This window comes from Phacochoerus africanus, chromosome 2, assembly GCF_016906955.1.
Source record: "Phacochoerus africanus isolate WHEZ1 chromosome 2, ROS_Pafr_v1, whole genome shotgun sequence".
Classification (NCBI taxonomy): Eukaryota; Metazoa; Chordata; class Mammalia; order Artiodactyla; family Suidae; genus Phacochoerus; species Phacochoerus africanus.
The window spans coordinates 116,815,410-116,835,702 of record NC_062545.1 but is presented as its reverse complement, the minus strand read 5'-3'; the positions used below and the strand labels follow the sequence as shown (position 1 = coordinate 116,835,702).

General features: G+C 37.1%; 1 protein-coding gene across 4 annotated transcripts in view; it reads left to right on the top strand.

The window, feature by feature from the left end:
* The window catches only part of TCF12 (transcription factor 12), a 368,763-nt gene that overhangs the window by 234,126 nt on the left and 114,344 nt on the right, over positions 1-20,293 (top strand). The window lies entirely within an intron of this gene.

Sequence of the window (20,293 nt, the reverse complement as noted above, 5' to 3'; positions counted from 1 at the left end):
TTCCCCCAGTCCTGTGGAGCTCCTGCACACAAACCCCACTGGCCTTCAATGCCAGATGCTCCAGGGGCTCTTTCTTCCAGTGCCAGATCCCCACATGTGAGGGTTTGATTTGGGGCTTAGAACTCTCACTCCTATAGGTAAGTCTCTGTGAACCAGTTAGTTTCCAGTCTGTGGAGCTTCCTACCTGGGAGGTATGGGGTTGTTTATATTGTGAAATCACCCCTCCTACCTCTTGATGTGGCCTCCTCTTTTTCTTCTTTAGTAGGGTATCTTTTTTAAGGTTTCCAGTCCATTTGGATGGAGATTGCTCAGCTTTTAGTTGTGAATTTTGTTGTTTTTAGGAGAGAAGTTGAGCTCCAGTCTTTCTATTCTGCCATCTTAATCCTCCTGAAATCAGTGTTTTTATTATTGAATGTAGTCTGATATAGTCAAGAAGCAATTCAGGAAAAATGTGTCACATGTAAATATGATTTAGCTAAAGAATTTAAGAAGCAATAACCTCTAACAGAATATAGTTTATGGACCCAGCACCCTCCCACTGCACCACTGTGCTGGTCCAGAATATAGTTTAATAATAGCAATTTTCACAAATGTTTTTATTGGTATATGGTGTCTAAAGCATGCACACATTTAAAAAAACAAAAACAAAAACACCACGTGTTTATTCTAGCACATATAATAACATAACAAAATACCTGAGATTGAATTTAGAGAAGTAGTCAACAGGCCAGTGTTGACACAAGGTTACACAGGAAAAAAATACAGGAGAAACCATGAACTGGATATTTTATTCCATAACTGAAATAATGAGAAAGAACTGGAAAATTGTCAGCTTTTTAACCTTTGAGAAATAACAGTGTGTATAGTTAGTGCAGGAGATAATATTCTCAGAGCAGTTTGTTCCAAATTCTAATATGTCAGCAGACTTGGTAGAATTAAAAGTATTTTAGAAGTAAAACATCTGAAGTTAGAAGAGAACCTCTTTATAGTGTCATTAAAACAAAAATAATATAAAAGCTTTTAGATTTTCTAAGATTTTATCAAACTCAGTTTCTATTATGGTATAGCCTAGCTGAGCAGAATATATTTAATTTATAGGCTATTCCAGAGTATAAAGATAGTAACGTATTTGGAACCTGCTATGTTATCTTCTACCATTGAAATTCCTTTGAATAGTTTTTTGGGGATTTTTTGGTGTGTTTTGGGTTTGTTTGTTTGTTTGTTTCTGCCAGAAAGTCATTGTTTATGTGAGTCAAGTGTTGCTTTGTTTTAGCCTCCTGATCTATAAAACTAGATTTACTAGAGAAAGACTATGAAAAAAAATTTTTTTCCCCTTCCTTTTTTGTGGGGCCTCAGGGGTTGGTGGTGGTGGTGGTGGTGGTGGAAGGATTTCCAAGAAGTGTATAAAAAGCTCAGAAAGTTTCATAGTAGTCCTCAGCAAACCATTAGTTTTTAATTATTGGACAATAGACAGTGCCTGAGAGAAGGGAAATAATCAAAATGAATCCCACCGTTCTCCATTTTACTCCCTGAAGGAAGATTCCAGGCTGCCACAGTGGGAAGAAGGAATCAAGAATCCATCCACACTCTTACTGAGATGAGGAAACAGTAGGTTCCAGAGAAGCCAAGGTGGGTGGAAAAAGGAAGGAACACAGAGAAAGAGCTTGAAATCTGCTGAGAGGTTCCTCAGGTCTGGCTGAATAATTATCTAGGCACACGTGAGAGCAAACTTGAGACCATGAAGGAATCATGAAAGGAGTAGGCTGATTAATTCCTGAAACTCTTAGAAAGCTGGGAGTAGTAGTTCTTCCAGCCAACCATGGTGGAAAGAGCCCACAATAAATGGTATTGTGTGGAGCCCCTCAGAAGGGTCTTGTGTTGGTGAGGCTAAATTAGCCCTGGGCTAAAGTCTGTTCCAGACCTTCTTTAGCAAAACTTAACGGCAACCCTTAAAAAGGATCAGACTGATTCCAAGTGACTTCATTGCTTACCAGGACCAAGTCCAACATTCTTTAAAGGAATACAACAAAATCTAGCACCCCACAGTGTGGACTTCATAATGTGTGGCATCAAAGCAAAAATTACTAAGCGTGAAAAGAAGCAGGAAACTATATTCTGTAACCAGGAGTAAAATTCATCAGTAGAAACAATAGATTTGGAAATGCAGAGATGATGGAATTCGCAAACAAGGGTATTAAAATAAGGGTATTAAATTAGCAAACAAGGCTGTTATAAATATGCTCCATAGCTCAGAAATATAGACAAATATGAGAAGAGAAATGAAAGATTTCAAAAAAGGAACCTCTCAAGATGAAAATACAATATCTGAAATGAAAAACACACTGAATGGGATTAATAGCAGATTATTCACCACCAAAGAAAAAGATAAATGAATTTGCAGACATGAAAACACACAATCCAAAATGAAAATCAAAGGATATATAGCTTATACTTAAGATATAGAGAACTGCGAAGAAAGCCACTTCTACTCTTAAGGATGAGAAAAAATGAAAAAGCCTGATAAAGTACAAAACTCTTTTTTTAATCCATCAGATAGCTGAAATTACATGGCAACCGTGTGACCTGAATTCCAAGGAGAAATGCTACACGGGAACTGTATTACCTGTGGCAGAGCATGTGAGAATGTTATAACAACAGAAGCAGTTGAGAGGAATCAGCAAAATGTTTAAAGTTGAACAGAAGGCCAATTGTTAGCAGAAGGCTAGGGACAGGCAGCATATCAATTTGAAATAGCCAGGGGAATCTAACAAAACAGTTCATAAGGGGGATTTCACACCCAGATTTTCCTCCTCAAACCTCCACTGAGTACTCACGGGGAAAGATTAGGGGTAGGGCAGGAGACTGAAGAAAATTCCCATTGATAGTACAGGCTTACAGGTGCTGATCAGCTATCATTGTGGGAAAAGCAGGAAATGCATGTCAGCTTGCGTGGATCCTAGGTACTGAAAGATTTATGCTTCTTTAGATAGGGCAGCAGAGCCTCTTGCCAAAAGGACATAAGCTAAGACACACTGTGATTATGGAGGACAGAAAACTCAGAACTACTAAGAACCAACTGTTGATTCCAAGTACAGGTCTCCTGCCTATCAGGGAGGGGGTGGAAACTCCAACCCAAGGTCATCTTCAGATTTAAATCAGAGTTTTGTTGTTACAGAGAGGAAGAAACGAGGAACAGGCATTCTACCACTGGAGGAGGGGCAAAAGCATGGAGAATCCCCTACTCTGGGGCACAGGTTTATAAGATCTTTTGAAAGCTGAGGATGAAAACTAACACTGAAAAAACTTTTACAACAGCCCACCCATATGGTAAATAAGCACTAGGTAAAAGCAGACAATCACCGGGGGAATGAAACATCTGGTCAACTGAAGGTAACCATAGCAACAACAATCATACCCAGCTAAACTCCAGATTAGAGTGACTCACTTAAAGTATTTAAAGAAAAATAAGTAAATAAAGGGCTCATTCTGAAATAGGCATACTTATATCCAGGCCTAAGTGCTGTTTATCTCAGTCCCTACTCTTCTATATATGACAGCCTGCGTTCAGTCAAAATTATGAGACATGCACATAAGCAAGAAGAAAAACAAAAAACGTTGTCAAGAGGTAAAATAATCAACAGAATAAGACTTAGGTGTTGAAACTATCAGACAAGGATTTTAAAGTAACTGGTTAGCATATTAAAGGATCTAATGGGAAAAGATGCTCAATATGCACAAATAAATGGAAAATTTTTAGCAGATGTAAATAATTAGAATCAAAACAAAATGCGAGAGATAAAAGAATGATATCAGAGACGAAGTCCTTCAAGACTGTCAATAGACAACACAGTTGCAAAAGTCAGTAAATTTGAATATGGCTAATAGAAATCCAAACTGAAATACAAAGAGAAAAAAGTGATAAAAGATCTAATGAACATTGTCAAACAGTCTAATATATTTGTGACTGAAGTCTCAGATGGAAAGGAAGAAAGAAAAAAACCATAGATATAAGACTTAAAAAACAAAAAACACACATACCTACTTCTAGGCATATATTCCAATTCCTGAAAACCAACCATAAAGAGAAAGTCTTAAGGTCAGCCAGAGGCAGAAAAATAAACTATAACAGGCTTCTCATTAGAAAAGTTACAAGCAACGTGGATGGAACTAGAGACTCATACTAAGTGAAGAAAGTCAGAAAGAGAGTCAGAAAGAAGAAGTCAGAAAGAGAAAGGCAAATACCATATGATAAAAGACATCTGGAATCTAATATACAGCACAAATGAACCTATCTACAAAAAAGAAACAAACTCATGGACATGGAGAACAGACCTGTGGTTGCTAAGGGGGAGTGGGCAGGATTGGGAGTTTGGGGTTAGTAGATGAAAACTATTGCACTTGCAGTGGATAAGCAGTGAGATCCTGCTGTATAGCACAGAGAACTATGTCTAATCGCTTGTGATGGAACATGATGAAGGACAATGTGAAAAAAAAAGAATGTATATAAATGTATAACTGGGTCAAAAAAAAGTGTCGTACTAAGTGAAAGACTTCCCTATTACTAAGAAGCTTTGGACAAATTGTTTACTTGAGCCATAATTTTTTGTCTGTTCCATGAGAGTATTGGACCAGATGATTACCAAGGGCTCTCTAATATTGCTCAGTCTCATCAAGTTACTTTTAGGGATTTTTTTTTTTTTTAATTCCTCGATTGTAGGATTTGATCAACTTTTCATTGTCATTTGTATATTTCAGCATAAATTTTAAAAAGTAATAAGCAAGAAGATGGTGGAGTGATGTCTCTAAAGTATTAATATAAAAAACCTTTTCAGCCCAGAATTATATCTCCATTGAAAAAGTTGTTTTTTTTTTTTAATGAGGACAAGATAAAAACTTTATCAGATACATGAAAAGCTGAAAGAATCCATTTCCAGCAGATTTATGCTATAGTAATAAAGTTCTTTAGGCATAGGGAATGTGTCACCATTCAAGCAGAAGCATGGACCTGCAGCAGGACTCAGCAAATTTTTCTGCAAAGGGCCAGCCAGGTATTATGTGTTTTAGACTTCGTAGGTCAGATAGTCTCTGTCACAACTAGTCAATTCTGCCATTATAGCACAAAAGCAACAGTAGGTGATACATAAACAAAAAAGGCGTAGCTGTGTTCTAGTAAAAAAAAAAAAAAAAAAAAATCTTTATTTACAAAAATTGGAAGCAGGTCAGCTTTGGTTCGTGGGTTATATATAGTATGCCAACCCCTTCATCTATACAAAGAAATAAGAGCTCCAGAAATGGTGAAAATGAAAGTAAATATAAAAGACATTTGTTTATTTCTGTTTACACAATAAAATAATTGTAGGTCCAAGCAAAAATAGTAACACCATGTGTGGGATATATAAAATATTTTTTTTCTTTTCTTTTTTTTTTATTATTTTATTATTTTTTTATTTTTTTTAATTTTCCCACTCTACAGCAAGGGGATCAAGTTATCCTTACATGTATACATTACAATTACATTTTTTTCCCCACCTTTTATTCTGCTGCAACATGAGTATCTAGACAAAGTTCTCAATGCTACTCAGCAGGATCTCCTTGTAAATCTATTCTAAGTTGTGTCTGATAAGCTCAAGCTCCCGATCCCTCCCACTCCCTCCCTCTCCCATCAGGCAGCCACAAGTCTTTTCTCCAAGTCCATGATTTTCTTTTCTGAGGAGATGTTCATTTGTGCTGGATATTAGATTCCAGTTATAAGTGATATCATATGGTATTTGTCTTTGTCTTTCTGGCTCATTTCACTCAGGATGAGATTCTCTAGTTCCATCCATGTTGCTGCAAAAGGCATTATGTCATTCTTTTTGATGGCTGAGTAGTATTCCATTGTGTATATATACCACATCCTCCGAATCCAATCATCTGTCGATGGACATTTGGGTTGTTTCCATGTCCTGGCTCTTGTGAATAGTGCTGCAATGAACATGCGGGTGCACGTGTCTCTCTTAAGTAGAGTTTTGTCTGGATAGATGCCCAAGAGTGGGATTGTGGGGTCATATGGAAGTTCTACGTATAGATTTCTAAGGTCTCTCCAAACTGTTCTCCATAGTGGCTGTACCAGTTTACATTCCCACCAGCAGTGCAGGAGGGTTCCCTTTTCTCCACAGCCCCTCCAGCACTTGTTATTTGTGGATTTATTAATGATGGCCATTCTGACTGGTGTGAGGTGGTATCTCAAGGTAGTTTTGATTTGCATTTCTCTTATAACCAGCGATGTTGAGCATTTTTTCATGTGTTTGCTGGCCATCTGTATATCTTCTTTGGAGAAATGTCTATTCAGGTCTTTTGCCCATTTTTCCATTGATTGATTGGCTTTTTTGCTGTTGGGTTGTATAAGTTGTTTATATATTCTAGAGATTAAGCCCTTGTCGGTTGCATCATTTGAAACTATTTTCTCCCATTCTGGAAGTCTTTTTGTTTTCTTGGATATATAAAATATTTAACAGTAAAACCTGTAACAACAATAACCCAAAGGATGGGAGGGAGGCTTTTAGAAATAAACTTTTATAAAATTCTTATGCTGTTACATTACTACTTGAAAGTAGACCCTGTTCATTAAAGATATATATTGTAAATTGAGGGCAAACACTAAAATAAAAGCCAGTAGTAAAGGCTAAATGGAATAATTAATCCAAAACAAGAAAAAGAAATAAAGAACATCTAACAAAATGATAGATTTAACTCCAACCATATCAATAATCACAGTAAATGTAACTAGTCAAAGCACACAGAGAGAAAAAAGATTGGGGGAAAAAAAGATTTTGACTTTTTTATTCCATTTTTTGTGGTGATTTTTTTTGCACATATTTTTAAGAATAGGTTCTTCCCTAGGTGAAAGTGTTTAAATAGTGAACATCACAACATCTGTTTACACACTGTGTAACACCTCCTCAACAATGTAAAAATGCTAATTCCTCCTTTTACCTAATAAGGATGATCTGCCCCTCTGCCTCCCATGAGCATCAGACAACATTCAAGCTATCTTGACCCAGTGGCTTAGAACCATCAGACCCAAGGTAACTTCCCATAACCATTTTCCCCAACCCCTGGGAAAAAAGGAATAAACGTGTCAAGAATTACATCCAAGCCTGTCTATCCTATTTCCTCTACGTTGCAGAGTCTACAAGTTTGATAAAATTCACTTTAGATTGTTCTTCATTTTCCTTTCTCTTCAGATCTCTGTTCATTTTCCTTTCTCTTCAGATCTCTTACCACCTTATTCACGCCTTACATGGTTTCTTTGTCTTTATTTCAGTTGTGAACAGAAACTTAACTGTTTATGGCCCAGTGTACAAATTGTGCTAAATACCCGCTCATTAATGCTAAGAGAAGGTGACGCCATTAGCTTTTAATGACATCTAATGAAATGAAAGGCATAAAGAATTTTAAAACCTTTGAAAGTACCCAAAAGTTACCTTTAAATTATTTCCCTGGAATCTGCCTTCTTTTTCTCAAGACTTTTTTTTCAAGCACTGATATTCAGGATATACATTCATGGATTTTCTAGTGAATATATTTTACTTTAAAATAATAGCTGGAGTTCCCTAGTGGCCTAGTGGTTAAGAATCCAGTGTTGTCATTGCTGTGGCATAGGTTTAGTCCTTGGCCTGGGAATTTATGCATGCTGCAGGCACAGCCAACAACAACAACAATAATAATAACAGTAACAAATATTTAATTAGCCCTTATCCTGTGTTTTTCACTATTCTAAGTACTTTTCATGTTAATATATTTCATCCTCACAAAAAAATCAGATAAAATTCTTATCTCATTTCAGCATTGAGGCAACTAAATGACAGAGTAGAGTGGTTAGATAATAATGTTAGTAAGAAGTGGAATGGAAATTTAAGCCCAGTTAAAATGCATCCGAAGTCCCTCTTCTTAACCACTTCTCCATTCTTCATTTTTAATTTTATTATTATATGTTTTTTTCCTTTTCTTTCTTTATTCTTACTTTCTTTGCTTCTCCCTTCAACAGATATTTTACACAGACACACTGTGAGTGACCTAAATTGATTTATAGAGCCATTTATAATGAGTTGCTAACTAAAAAAAAAAAAAAAAAACACCTAATTTTAAGTTATTTGACTCACAAATGAACTCTGGATTATAACCCATTGAGAAATCGAGGCAAGCTTTTACTTATTTTCAAACTAAGAGGTAGGATGGCAGAACACTGAGTAAAGGTACTGAGTACCTTTTACTGAGTACTCAGTAGGTACTCAGTAAAAACTGAGTTTCTCATATTCTACCCTCAAAGTACCTATCTTGTAGCAAAAACCTCATTAAAGACTTATTAGACCATAAAGGGGCTTTAAAGCTTTCTTTTGGACTTTCATCTTTTGTTTCAAGAAAATAGAACAGTCTCTTTTCATTTGCTTTATATCTGTGTATTTTCTATGATGTACAAAATGTGCTTACCATCCTACATTATATATGTATAGGGTGTTGAGCCCCAGCGAGAAATTTTATTGTCATGTAGAATTTTTCTTAATCTGAGTAGAATGAAGTCTTAATAATTTTGAGTATATTAACTTCACTTTCTTATATTTAGCATACCATATTCACGAGCATATTCAAAATGTGCTCAACAAATGTATGATGAACTTCCCATATACTTCATTTTTATAACTGCAAATCATCATTATTCCAGAAGTCCCTACATTTTATAGCAGCTTGTCTTCTTCCTCATATTACCAGAAGTGCCCAAAGTTACCTTCTGTCAGAAGGGGGTGCCTTATTCATAGCAAAATAGATGAGTATGTCAATTTCATAGGCTGTTAAAACAGAAAGATCAATCTAGTTCAAACTTGTCCCACTCTATCCCATTCTTCAGGTAAAGAAACTGAGGCCTGGGGAGCTTTAATGATTTATGCATGTCACTGCTAGTTCATCCAGAGACAGGAATAGACCCTCCTTGTTCTCATTTCCATGTGTATTTCATTTCACTACCCTGTTTCTGACCAGATAGTTGGTGAATGGTAGCAGTTCCATTGACTAGTTTCTTGTTTTCTATTCCAGTTCCTGCTGTCAGGAGAAACTAGCTAATTAACAATCGTTTATTATCTGCTATTTTAGAGCACATTTCTCTTAAACTGTCTTTCTGCCTCCATGTGGCTGTATGCCATAGATAGAGCCTTGGAGTAGGATCTGTTCCTGGCATACAAACAAAACAAATCTTGAATTCCAGACCAGTGTTCCCTGAACAAGTGGCATCTGCCTTCTGGTCCCTGGGTGCCATAAAAAACAGACTCAAACACTGACCTTGCCTAGTAAGGTCATGGTTTAAATTAAACAGCCAAAATACAGAAAGATGTGAGAAAATCATGAGAATTAACGATAATGAGCTTAATGTTCTGTTTATCATTGTAGTATGCAAGAAATTTCTGAGAGGAGCATTCATACAAGAATTTGATGAAAGCAGACACAGTATGTCAGGAGGAGTAGATTATTTAAGTGTGTGATTACCAAGATAATTGGATAACATGCTATTCTTTATTCCTCCAGCCAAATTTTTTGGTGATGTGACTTTGACCTTCTTTTCTTTTTTTATTTATTTATTTTTAGGGTAAGGGGAGTAGACAGGATTGAGATGTTAAAGGATTGGCTTAGTAGAATTGGCTAAAAAGTTATAAAGAACAATGGAATTATTTTAAATCCTTTTTTATTTAAGCATGGATAAACATTAAGATACAAACGTTGCTTGATTAATTAATTAATTTATTTATTTTTTTGTCTTTTTGCTATTTCTTGGGCCGCTCCCCCGGCATATGGAGGTTCCCAGGCTAGGGGTCCAATCGGAACTGTAGCCACCGGCCTACACCAGAGCCACAGCAACTCAGGATCCGAGCCGCGTCTGCAACCTACACCACAGCTCACGGCAACACTGGATCGTTAACCCACTGAGCAAGGGCAGGGACCGAACCCGCAACCTCATGGTTCCTAGTCGGATTCGTTAACCACTGCGCCATGACAGGAACTCCTGCTTGATTATTTTTAGAGAATACATATGCACCATGTTTTCTCCTGAAATGCAGCCAAAGATGAAGAGATAATTCCTAGTTCTGTAATCTGTTGAACTGCTGTAAAAATGAAATGTCTTTGTTTCTAAGTTTTAACAATGTAAGATTGGGGAGACATGGAGATATTAAATGGGAAAACACATTAAATTCCGAATCTAAGGAACAGCAGCAGTGCAATGTAGATGTGAATGTTTTCAGATACAATTTCAAAAAGCAATTATTAAATAAAATGTCTCAGAGAATTGGTGTTTAGGTTTTGAGCTACGTATGATGAATATCTTGGTATGCATTCTATATGTGGCACAACTGGACCATAAAATGGTCCAGAAAAATTTTGATAAATGATGAAAATTGATTAAATGAATTTTCTTAACCTCTTCTGTTTATTCATCCCAAATTTCTACCTATCTACTTATTCAACTCTCATATTGAATCCTCTTTTTAGTATTCTCTCTGTGCATTGCGTTGGCTGAAAGGCACTGTTTTTGTATAAATCTTCTCATCTTTGTCTGTGTGTTTATATTTAACTTGTGAATTTGATTTTGGGAGAAGGGATGGATAACATGGGGAAGGGTAGCTGCATCCTGGACTATTTCATCTCGGGTTCTAGTCTCAAGAAGTCATTTCTAAAGCCTATTCAGATTGCCCAGTTCTGACTGTATGCTCTTATCAAAGATAATGAGATCCTTTATTGGCGCCTTAGCAATTCTGCAGGAATTATTGATTGGGAAGATGCTTACACTTCTGAGCTGGTCACAGGAAGTTGGTGCAGAGTTAAGATGGAGTAAGTGATGAGATAAAAGTCTGGGTTAGAAAAGTGATTACAACTGGGAACTTGCTAATCACTGACTTTTGTAGGGATCCTCTGGTTTATCACTAATCTTACTCACACTTGGCATTTTCCTAGGCCACTGCCTCATCATTCATAGCTGTTTGAGTAATTTGGCACAGAGTGAACAAGAGGAGGGCATAGAGAGTCCAGCAGCTGTGCTTGTTGGCACTAGATTTTTAAACGTCTTCAATGTAGCCAGCAGCGTGCTTGGCACAAATGTTAGCCAATAATACTTAAACAAATAGTTATGAAGAAAATAGGCAAGCATTTATGTTAAAAACCCTCTCTCTTTCCTGCCCTTTTTAAAAAAAAAAAAAATCTGTAAGTTTGAACAGGTTGCTACCAAAATAAAGTCTCTAATTCTGATAGTTAGCATGGTCCTAGGTTCTTTCAGACAAGAATTTCCAACTACTTTATAAGCATTAATTAAACTGTGCAAGTCTCTGTGAGGTACATGTTATTGAGGTGATTTTTCTAAAAGAGTGAGTGGGGACATTGATGTTATGTGACTTGTAACGTGCCCAGCTCATTCAGTGAGAGTGGCAAGAGCCAAGACATGAAGCCAGTAATGAGAATTCCTAAGTTTCGGCTTAGATATACCCAGTGTATTACAAATTTCCACACTTTGTAGTATAGTATTTTGTTTCTCCAAGTAGTTACATTCAAAATATATGTAACATTTGTTAATATTCAACCACAAAAGGGGAGGAAAAGCTTCTCCATAAGTAAAGAAGTTAGGTAATTCATGAGTTTTCAAAGATACTCAAAGGAGTGGAAGATATTCTGCTCATATAACTCTGATCAAATATAGATTTGTGCCCAAATATTTGCCTATATAAGGATTTCATATGGTTTCCCTGAAAATTAAATATAGAAAAGTTCTCATGATTTATATATTGAAATACTTCATTTTGGAATATAGTTACGTTGATCTAGGTAATTTTTGAAACATCCAGGAATTCTTTCTCTAGGTTAAGCCTTTATTTTTTTAGAAAATGTATAATGCTGCCCCTTCTTTGGCCACACCTACAGTATGTGGAAGTTTCCAGGCCAGGGATTGAGCCTGTGCCACAGCAGCTACCTGAGCCACTGCAGTGACAACACCAGATCCTTAACCCACTCTGCCACAAACTCCTAATGCTGCCCCATTTTAAAATACAGTGATGGAATTTTTTTATTTAATAGATGGTGAATTTGAATTTGAATGTTAGTCAGTATGCTTAAATGAACATTGAAATAGTATTGACTTTCAGAAAAATAGGGAAACTATTCTCATTTGTGCTGTTACTCATGAAGTCAGCAATTACTTCTTGAGTCGTTTCTATTCATTGAAAATACTAAACTTTGCTGGAAATTTTCAGGTATTTAGTGGACTACTGCAGAAATAAATGCTGAGCCAGCTACATCTTCATTAATGTCTTTTTCTCTGTTCATTTCCTCATAAAAACATTATTTTTCATTGGTAGGAAAACAGCACATATAATTAAGAGAGTATTATAGGGCAGGTTCTCCAGCCAGCAAATTAAGATCTTTACAGGAGATCTTCAAAATTTACTGTCCTGTCTCACAGCTTCCTTCAGTCACTCCTTGGTATTAACAGACTGTCTAGTAGGATGAAAAATGTAACTAGCAGTACTACCAGCATGTAAGTAAACTACCTTTCCCAGTGCCTTGCACACATGTAATAGTCAGCAGTTTCCCCTAGCAACCTTAAGACTTTGAGAGTGAATAAGAGAAAGTGGAAGAGTCCTACACTGCTGTGTACTCCAAGGGAGGTTCAGCAAAGCATCTGGGGAGTTCATGAGCCAAAGTTAGTCAACAGAGTAATGCCATGTCTCCCATGAAGGGGTGTGCTCTGGGTTCCCCAGCATACCCTGTCAGGTGTGTCAGAAGCAAGGGAGCTTCAGTGCAAAAGCAGTCATGGGTTTCAGAGCAGGGCAGCTGGAGCAATTCCTCAAAGAAATTGACCTCAGAGAGTCAGTTACATTCCCCACAGCAGGAATTCTGCAAGGTGTGCTCTCATGGCCGGCACAGCAGTTATTTTTTTTAATTGCTTTTAACATATACACACAAATCAATCACTGCTTAGATTAGGAAACTGAGGCCCAGAAAGACGTGATCCGAATAAATACTTTTCTAACAGACACTGAAGCAAGCATAACATCATCATGTGCCCTTTGTAAGAACCGAAAAGAATAGCAATTACCTGTAAGTGAAACTGGCATAACTGCCCATATCCTCATTCTATCCAGAGGCACCCTTTGGAGTAGTTGTGCTTTATTGCCAGTCATTCTTGGGATGATTTGTCATCAGTCCCTCTTTTCAGCAGGAAAACTTTTCACATCCTGTGCTAAATCAGTCGATTAGTAGAGGCTGCTTGGAGGGCTAAATCAGGAAAAAAAAATCTTGTGTTCTATTTGGGATCCATCAAATGTCTACATATATGATCAGAATATAGGAATTATATCCTAAGCCACCATAGGAAAATAATGAAGTATAGTATGTTGTTAGGAATTTGGTGTCAGATAACCCTGTATTCCAGTGCTTTTATCTTCTTATTCTGTGACCTTGGCAAGTTATTTTTCCTTGTTAGTGAAATGGGAATTTATTAGTACCTACTTCCGTGGGTCAGAAGAATTAAAGCCACCATTAGCTGTCATTTGGATTATTTCAGTAATCTTCTCATTGGTCTCTCCGCTTTCACATTTGTTCCCTCATAGTTTATTCTCCACACTGCAGTCACAGTGATACTTTTAAGATGTGGGTCATCTTTTCAGTAAACAGTACTGAGGTCTGTTGGATATCCCAAAGGAAAAAACTTGTACCTTGACCCTCTACCAACAGGCACAAAAACCAAATTCAAATTTGTGTGAAAGATTAAGCTTGTAGAAGAAAACATAGAAAAATAGATTTGAACCTTGGAAGAGGTGGAGATTTCTTAAATAGTACACATACCAAAGAACATTAACCATAAAGGGAAAACTGGACTTGGAATGTGTAAAACAAAGAATTTCTGTTTATCAAAAGATACCATTATAAGAGAGTGAAAAGGCAAACTACATAAAATATTATGTAGATACAATGAAAGGTTTTATATCAAAAATATGTGGACTCTGACAAATCAAAAAGCAAATGACAAATAATCCAGTAGAAAAAAAGTGAACAAAAAACTTGAATGGCCATTTAACTGTAAAGGACCTGAATGCCCAATAAAAATAAACTCATTGTGATTCACCAGTAGTAACTTGACTGCTGTAAGTGTCTATTAAGTCTTCCCACTACATTAGCAAATAACTTTGCAAGAAAAGAGTTAATCTTTTCATAAATCTCTTTGCTAATAAGAACATTTGGAAGAGTTATTTTACTTTTGGAAGTTCTGTTTTCTGGGAGTTTTCCCTCACCATCCCTACACTTTGGCTTTTTAGTGTTACTCTTAAAATGTGGGTGATACCAAGTAGAAAGCAACCGTCAGTGGACCTTTTTATGGTGGACTCTTCATGTTCAATGTAGTACTGCTCTGAATGGGAGATGGAGTAAGTAACCTCTGAAGTCTCATTGGAAAATGAGTCTTTGATCCTGGGGAATGTCTTATGTGGTGTTTCTGATTACTCAAGAATGATGTAGAGGTTCTTTAATTCACCTGCACTTCAAGGAGTTTCTAAAATTGGGGTTTACTTTTACCCTGCTCAAAATTTGAACCCTTAAAACCAGGGTTCCCAAAATTGGGTGTGGCACATTCCACCAACTTATATGACCTGCCAAGAGGACTCCTGTCATTTCAACTCTTTCCTCCACTCCTCTGGAAGTGGGCATGCTTTCAGTTTTTTGAGGTGGAGTAAGCATTAGAAATTTGTCTTAATGTTCTTCCTGCCCCCTCTTTACTGGGGCTTTCAAGTATTTAACATAAATTCAAATAGATTATGGTAATATGATAAGTCCAGTGAAATTGAAAATATTTTTTTTTAAGGAAATGATATCCTGATTTTAGAAAAATCATTTAAGTATGCGATAAGATGACTTGGTTTAACAGTGGTTCAGATTTTTTTAAATGTCTAATTTGTGCCCAATACAAATGGTAGTATGACCATTATTGGTTAAAAAAGCCAGTAAATTCTTGACTGTACTTAATGGAGTAATAAAATTCAAATAGAGTTTAAGAGGAAGGCAGGCTTCCATGTTTTTCTTATTTTGTGTCTTTTTATTTTATTTTATTTTATTTTTTTGCCTTTTAGGGCCTTACCCGCGGCATATGGAAGTTCCCGGGCTGGGGGCAAATCTGAGCTGTAGCTGCTTGCCTACACCACAGCCACAGCAACTCAGGATCTGAGCCTCATCTGTGACCTACACCATAGCTCACAGCAATGCTGGATCCTTAACCCACTGAACAAGGCCAGGGATCAAACCTATTTCCTCATGGATTCTAATCAGATTCGTTTCTGCTGCACCATGTTGGAAACTCCATTTTGTGTCATCTTATATTTCCTTTTGATTTGTCATTTTGTGTTTTCAGTCCTTACCTTTCTACCCATTTCTTTTTCCTAGGCCCCACTAGGGAAAGGGGGCATTTAATTGCTTTTGGGGAAAAAAATCAGTGAGCTATCTCTCTATAAGAAAGATAGGATCTACTTTATATTTGGTTCTTACCACACTAGATATTCCCAAGACTATCTTGATTCTCATTCTTTAGCCCTTGGGCAGAGGAAGAGTGTTCAACTATGACCTTAGAGTTTACTCAAGTGTTTGATCAGCTTGTCCCAATCAGTGCATATCCCTTTTATCCTTGAGGCTAATTGTTCTCACAGCCTTGGGATTACATGATCTGAGTCTGAATGAAAACCAGTCTGACAGTTCTTAAACTATGTTATAGGGCAGAGTATAGTTTATCTCCCAGACCACTTTTGTTGTAAAATCACTTGCCCAGAAGGCCATATTGTTCTCACTTGGGCCACCTACGCAAAGGACCCTTCTTCTGTGGAATGGTGGGTAGTTTCATCTCCACCTTTAGTATGATCAGAAGATGCCTATTTCCCCACTCAGGTTTGAATAGGGGTCCCCTTCCTTGTTCAGTAGTATGGATTTCATCAGGCCCGGATAATTCTCTGTCCTCTCCTCTAGATCTACCTACTGTGCAATTTGGAGCTGGACCTTAAGACACCTGACCTTAATTGTGAAACCTGTTTTTCATCCAAGTAGGCTGTAAGCTTTTTTACTTGTTGAAAACTGTTAAGGGCACAGCCTTGAATCTTCATCTCATAACCCCACCATCTGTCAGAGTGACTAACCCATAAATGTTTGATGGAATTTATCAAATACAGATTCTTCTGTCTAGTCAACTCTTAAAGGTTTGTGATTGGGTTGGAGAGGAATGGGAATGCAGCACTGTGCCTGTCCATCCTCAGCCTCAACTTGACCGCTGATTGTGTCCTATGCCAAAAGAATAGAGTTAAAATGATCTTTTGAAGACTCTGTGGACTAATATTAAAATTAGTTTATATTTTTGGAGCTTAAGCAAGCAATGGAGAGTTGTAACTTACTGTTCCCACATGTACATTATTGCTAGGGAACATGATGACAGAGAATTTTTTTTTTTAATTCCAAGGAAATTTGTTAGAGTAATGACCACCCCTAATAGTTTATTCATTTTACACAAACAACTGGGTAAAATAATTTCTTGAATCAGTAATTTTATGTGTCTTAAACAGTTTTTTTAAACCCTATCCATATTAGACAAAAATAATTTGTCATTTCTTGAGCATGTATCATTTTGGGGTCAGAAAATACTGTGTCTGGTTAATGTAAACTATTTAAGTCCAGCTACTTAAAATGATTTTGTCCACAGAATACTTATTTATAATGTTTGATGGCTTGATATACAAATATGTACATAAACCTATATCTTCTAATAATATGTTGTTCTTCTACTGATGTTGGTGCTCTTAGGGAGATTCCCAAAGTGGAAGGGAAATCGGTGAACTTGGACAGTGAAAAAATTGTCTTTTTTTTTTTTTTTTTTCTTTATAGGGCCCCACCCACACCATATGGAGGTTCCCAGACTAGGGGTCAGATCAGAGCTATAGCTGCCAGCCTACACCACAGCCACAGCAACACAGGATCCTTAACCCTCTGAGTGAGGCTAGGGATCAAACCCGCAACCTTGTAGTTCCTAGTCAGATTCATTTCCACTGTGCCACAACGGCAACTCCTAGAAAAAATTAAAATATTAAAAAAAAAATTTTTTTTAAATAACAACAACAAATAAAAAAACAGGCTATCAACTTCCATTTCAGAAGAAACTACTTTGAAATGTTTTTGCTTATATGAAATGAATGAATTTTCATTCTCTCTGGCTTGAATATCCTCAGTGAAAGGAAGAAGTTTAGAAATTGTAATAGGCACGGGAAGTAAGCTTTCTTGAACAGTCTATCTAATGAGTAGCCTTCTCACAGATATCAAGATTGTATTTGATACCTGTACTTATTAGAAGAACAGGCCTAATATTGATCTCTTACTTTGTTCCCTTACCCACCTCAGCAGTTAAAAAGAAAAGATTCCTTACTGTTACATTTGAGTGAGAGTATAACAGTTGTTGGTTTTAAGTGTTTAGTGGTTGTTTGAAATAATGTTTCGGAAGAACTTGCAAGGTAAAAAGGACTTAGTGGGAAGTTCCCATTGTGGCTCAGTGGTAACAAGCGTGACTAGTAACCATGAGGATGCGGTTCTATCCCTGGCCTCACTCAGTGGGTCATGGATCCTGCATTGCTGTGAGCTGTGGGGTAGGCCAATAGCTGTAGCTCTGATTCGACCCCTAGCCTGGGAACGTCCATATACTGCAGGTGCAGCCCTAAAAAGCAAAAAAAAAAAAAAAAAAGGACTTAGTATTTCAGCTAATACTAAGTTAATAGTATATTGTGGTGAATGACAAGCCATTGGTTTAGTCTCTTTTTTTTTTTTTTTAACTTTATGGTATTGTCATCTCTGCATTCTGTCCTTCCACTTGTATGAGACATGCTTTGTTTTTAAAGGCAACACTTTCTTATCATTAAAGACATGTACTGGGAATGATTTTTAATATCTCATAAAGCGATGGAACATGATGGAGGATAATGTGAGAAAAAGAATATATATATAGGTATGACTGGGTCACTTTGCTTTATAGTAGAAATTAACAGAATACTGTAAACCAACTATAATAGAAAAAATAAATATCATCAAAAAATAAATAAAATAAATCTGCATTTTCATGCATTGCCGTTGTTTCACCTGAATTAGGCACTTCATCAGTAATAGATAATAAGTGCTTCTTGGAGTTCCTTCTGTGGCACAGTGGGTTAATGATCCTGTTTGTCTCTGGAGGTGCTGGTTCCATAACTGGCCAGGTGCAGAGGGTTAAGGATCTGGCTTTGCTGCAGCTGTGGCATAGGTTGCAGCTCCAGCTTGGATTATGCCATGGGGGTGGCCAAAAAAAAGAGAGCGGGAGGCAGACAGGCAGGCAGGAAAGAAGGAAGGAAAAATAATTGCTTCTTAAGACATATGCTCTAATATCCTAATGGGCTCAGAAATGATACCCCTAATTATTAAAGTATTTTTCTAATAACTAGCTTTGTTACTACAGAAATTATTTTGTGTATCTAAAGATTCATAGATGCCAAATTCAGAGTTGTACATTAGTTGAACTCTGAATAAGATTTCTATATTAGTTGGCCAGTTGGATATATCAGTGGTATGCATACATCATTGAAAATGATTGAATATTAGTACATCTGTCTCCGAGTTTTTAAAAAATTATGCACCATGTCAGTGAACAGTTTTGAGCATCTCATCCATTTATGGATTTTGGGGGGGAGGTGAGTGTCGATGTTTGTTTTTTAACCAATTTTTAAATTGTATTTTATAGTTGTTTTTTTGTTGGCTGCACCCTCAGCCAGGGATCGAACCTGTGATCCCAGCCACTGCAGTGACAACACTGGATCTCCAACCCGCTGCACCAAAAGGGAACTCTGTGTGGAGTTTTTTAAATTAATAAACTATACATATTTATATAATCACAAACTAATAGCTCTCAATATGTATAGTATACAGTCATGGTGAAGTTCATATATCCTCAGTAATTTTAAGGATTTTGGGTACCTTGTCAGATTTAATTATATTGTTATTCTTTTTACCTTGAAATGGAAAAAAAGAATTAGCTCTGCCATTATCACTTTATTTGTATCTCCATCTTTTTGTTTTGTTTTGTTTTCGTTTTTCAGGGCATATGAAAGTTCCCAGGCTAGGCATTGAATTGGAGCTGCAGCTGCCAGCCTACACCACAGCCACAGCAACACCAGATCCAAGCCACATCTGCAACTAGATCAAGCCACCTCTGCGACTTAGGTCACAGCTCACTGCAACACCAGATCTCCAGCCCAGTGAGCAAGGCCAGAAATCAAACCTGCATCTTCAGTGATGCTAGTCGGGTTGGCAACTTGCTGAGCCACAATGGGAACTCCAGAATATTTTTTGGTTTGGTTTTGGTTTTTTTACTTTTCCGGACCATCCCTGCAGCATATCTCCATCTTTGATATTAACATCAAACTGGGAGTTCCCGTCGTGGCGCAGTGGTTAATGAATCCGACTAGGAGCCATGATGTTGCAAGTTCGATCCCTGGCCTTGCTCAGTGGGTTAACGATCCAGCGTTGCCATGAGCTGTGGTGTAGGTTGCAGACGCGGCTCAGATCCCGTGTTGCTGTGGCTCTGTTGTAGGCCGGTGGCTACAGCTCCAATTAGACCCCTAGCCTGGGAACCTCCATATGCCGTGGGAGCAACCCTAGAAAAGGCAAAAAGACCAAAAAAAAAAAAAAATCAAACTATGATCCCTACAGAAATCTTTTCAAGCATCATGTCTATTTGTGAGGGAATATTTACTGTGTAATATTTGAAAATTCACTTTCCTGAACATACTTAAACTCCAGTGTATTGAAAAGCAAATGAATAAGATTACTGCTGTCATTTGTTACACTGCAGGCCATCTGCTGGCCTATACCATTCCTGTCACCTGACCATCCAGCTTTTCAACTGCAAGTATAATCCCAACAAGAATTCTGGGAATAGTATAAGTTGGCATGACAATTTCAGAGAAAGGCAATTCTTACGAAGTTGCAAGTTTGCATCCTTTAATCCAGCAGTATCCTGGAGAAATGCTTATGTGTGTGCAACACATGTACAAGGATGTTTGCTTAAGCATTCTTCATGATAACAAAAAAAAGGTAGAAACAATCTGTTTTTCAAAGAATAAATCAACTGTGGTTTTATTTGTTTAATGGGACATTTTATAGCATTAAAGATGAATGAACCAGGTGTCTTTTTAACATTATATCTCAGGATATATACCATGTAATTCCATCTGTT